This window comes from Peromyscus maniculatus, chromosome 16, assembly GCF_049852395.1.
Source record: "Peromyscus maniculatus bairdii isolate BWxNUB_F1_BW_parent chromosome 16, HU_Pman_BW_mat_3.1, whole genome shotgun sequence".
NCBI classification, from domain to species: domain Eukaryota; kingdom Metazoa; phylum Chordata; class Mammalia; order Rodentia; family Cricetidae; genus Peromyscus; species Peromyscus maniculatus.
In genome coordinates, this window is record NC_134867.1 from 16,313,498 (window position 1) to 16,317,246 (window position 3,749).

Consider the following 3,749-nt stretch of genomic DNA (forward strand, 5'->3'; position numbering starts at 1 on the left):
GAGGAGGCTGGGAACAAGAGATCTGGGTGAGGAGCCGCTGCCAGCCGCTGCCACGAGAAGAAACATGTAAAGATACCGGTAAGCCACAAGCCATGTGGCAAGGTATAGATTAATAGAAATGGGTGAATTTAAGATAAAAGAACTAGATAGCAAGAAGCCCGCCATGGCCATACAGTTTATAAGTAACATAAGTCTCTGTGTGTTTACTTGGGTCTGAGTGGCTGTGGGACTGGTGGGAGAGAGAGATTTGTCCTGACCATGGGCCAGACAGGACTAGGAGAACATCAGCTACATGGCCCCTCATAACACTGAGGTTACAGGCATGTGGCCACACACAGCTTTTTACAGGCGTTCTGAGGATTTGAACTCAGATCTTCACACCTGCACAAGTGATGTTCTGGGAAGGCAATTCAGACTCCGTCTTAGGGTAGGACCACCATCTTAGACCACCTGCTGTGCTCAGTTCCAGGAAGGACCTCAGGAATGTGCCATGACAACTCCAAACAGATACAGGGCAGTATGTTCCTGCAGACATCCTGTCTGTGGTTTATGGCCCTTGAAGATATCTAGATAATCCTGCTGAGCAGCTCAGGTAATCCTGCCCAGCAAGTTGTGGTTCCCTGCCAAAAAGTCCAACCCGATAGTTTCAAATGTGGTTTCATGCCCAAAGTCTAGACCAATAGTTTAAAAAAAAAATCACCTTATCCCATATCCCTTCTACCCAATCCCAAGTTGCCAAAGCATGTAATTCCTGGCTTGTGGTTTTTCCCTATAAAAACTCTCTACCCCTGGGCCCGAGGCTGCTGCATTTCACTCCATCTGCCTGGCGGTGGCCCAGGTTCAAACCTGACAATAAAAGAACCCTTATGTGCTTGCATCGGAAACCAGCTCCTTAGTGGTCTCTGGGGGTTTCACAAAACAGGTACAACAGTTCCTGACTGCGCTATCTTCCCTTCCCAAGCCAGAACCAACCTTTGCTGTCAATGAGCAGTGATTCACAATTCAAGGTAAGACTTGACTCCAGCTTCACATCTTAAACAGTGCTGAGGATATGTGGATGCAGGACCTGGCCAGGGGTCTATTAATGAGCAATGAAAAGATGGGAAGAAGTAGAGTGAAGTAAAATTAAGATGGCTGCTCTACCAGGTCCTTCCATAGTGGTTTCCCACCATCTCCTGTTTCTGCTCTGCTTGACCTTGTCAGAACTAGCATCAAAGGCTGTGATGGAAAACGAGCTGTAGGGCACTGAATTGTTTATACAGGAGCATATGGAACCCGCCTCCACTCAAAGGAGAATCTGCCTTTACATCAGGCAACAGCTGCGGGAAGCAGTTTCCCTTGTCACACTCCTGCCCTCCCATCTTTTTACTGGAAGTACAGGTAGCTCAGGGTACTTGTGCAGAAATTGCACCCAGGACAGCTTTCACGCCCGGAAGATGCAGAGAGTGAGACGCCACCTCTCAGCATCTCCTGTCAAAGACAGGAAAGAATTGCACCATGGGAGATGCTGCCAACCCCCAGCCTCAGAATTCAGACCCTGTGTTCACACTGGCTTCCACTGGTGCCTGCATGACAAAGAGGTAGAATCATTTCTCAGAACCCAACACATGCCGTTTAGAGCTATGTGCTTAGAGACTTCTATGTGAGCTGTGTGCCAATGGGCACGTGGTTCGTTCTGGGGTATCATTTGCTTCAACCTTTTCCCAACAAACGCTTTGTTTAAGAACCCTCCGAGCTACCGCTTTGGGTAGCCAGATGGAAGTGAACCCTACCTAATAATTCAAATCCAGTTATCAGAGTGGGAAAACCACAGTCCTTCCAGAAAGGAGCTTAGGCCAGGTTCATTTCAGTCCAAGTCTGTAAGGCAATGCACCCTCACTACAAGCTCTGTGCAGCTAGCACAATATCTTGCAAGGGGTAGTCATTAACTAAAGATATTTTTAATTAAACTGAATTTTCTAACATTGTCAACAAACCTGTTGCCCAATAGGGCTCCCCAGATCTCTGAGTTTCAACTGCCTAACCGCATCCTGTTGTGCTCAGTCACTCACAGCCAAGGACTTGCAAAAACTGTTGATTGTACTGAAGTCTACAGTGATAAACGATTACTCATGATCATGGTCTACAGTTGCCTCCTGAGTATGAGAGTTGTATTGTCCCCGTTGTTTGGAAGTTAGATGGGAGATGGGGGTCTCTTTCAAGACTGTAGAAGGGAACAGATCCTCTAAGTGGCTTTGGTCAAAAAAGCATCAAATCCAAAATGGCCTCTAATTTTGAGTCAAGATGTTTGATATGTAAGAGTGTTCCTGGCACAGACTGGGGATAGAGTTTAGGTGACACAGTACTTGTCTAGCATGTATGAAGCCCTGGGTTTGACCCCTAGCACCAAGTAAAACCAGTTTACTATCACATACCTCCAAACCCACTATAGGAAGTAGAGGCCTAAGGATCATGAGTTAAAGGTCATTTTCAACTATATAGAGAGTCCAAGACCAACCTGAGCTACGTGAGACCCTGCCTCAAACAAACAAAAAAGTGTGATGGTTAGTTCTTTTGTCAACTTGACACAATCTGGGACCACCTGAGAAGAGTGAGGGATTGTCTGCGTCACGTTGGCCTGTGAGCATGTCTTGGAGATTGGAGATTATCCTGATTACATTAATTGAGGTGAGAAGATTTGTCCACTGAAGGTGGTATCATTCCCTATGCAGGGGATCCTGAACTGTCTGAGTGGAGAAAGGGAGTAGAGCACAAGCGTGCATGCATGAATCCATTCCTCTCAGCTCTTGATAGGATCCTCTGCTTTAAGTTCCTGCTGCCTGGAGTTCCCCATAGTGATGAACCTGCAACCTGGAATGGTGGGCTGAAATAAACCATTTTCCTGTAGGTTGCTTTGGTTGCCGTATCTCATCTCTTCAATAGGAAATGAAGGGAAAACACAAACAAACAAAACTAAAACTCACTGGGGTGGTATTTGCTCCGCCCAAGGGCGGTGCTTCCTGCCCTTGTACATGACCTCTTATAAGGAGTTGGAGAAGGGTCCCGCGCCCCTTCTCCCTGCTCCTGCCTGTGGGGTGGATCCTCTCCTGGTCAGATCAGAGGACGACTTCTGCTGTCTACTCCGTTCTGTAATCGTGAGTGTACTTCCTCAGTTTATATCTTAATACATTCTGTTTCCCATTTAATAGACTCACGTGGATGGATCATAATAACTCACATATACAAAAGTAAATAAACCCAGTCCCAGGTCAAGGAGAGGCCAAAGGACTGCGCCTCGCCTGGTGGGGACTTGGAGAGGCGGTGGGTGCTTGTGGCCTTCCAAGAGGCACAGCCTAGCTTAGGCTTGCCTTTCTTCTCCTTCCCTCTTCTTTGTTGGTTGTTCCCAATCCACCCAGCCTTCCAGACTCACTTTAGAAAGTGTGGGCACTAGCGAAAGCTGCAGAGTGATGGTTTTGGATTTGAACTCGGTGAGCTTCCTCTGGAGGGTCCTTCCTTTGTTTTAGCCAAATAAAATGCAAAACCAGTGATACATGAGGCAGTGTGGAGTCGAGAGGAGCAGGAGGCTTATACCCCTGTTAAATGATAGCTTAGGCAAATGGCGCAGAGAAAGCATAAAATGTGGTCCTTGAGGGGCCTACCTTTCTGCTTGAGTCTCATGCAATGGGCAGGGGGAGGAATGTCTTCAGAAATGTCCTGCTGGGGCTGAGAAATGGTTCAGCAGCTAAGAACACTTGTTGCTCTTGCAGGGG

The 3,749-nt window shown here is 47.2% G+C and overlaps 1 long non-coding RNA gene across 1 annotated transcript; it reads left to right on the forward strand.

Moving 5' to 3' along the window:
- Window positions 1–1,008, forward strand: LOC143268950 (uncharacterized). The gene is made up of 3 exons (XR_013045199.1): window positions 1–78; window positions 464–592; window positions 966–1,008. It is a non-coding gene; the product is annotated as an uncharacterized LOC143268950 (long non-coding RNA).
- The last annotated feature ends 2,741 nt before the right edge of the window (window positions 1,009–3,749 follow it).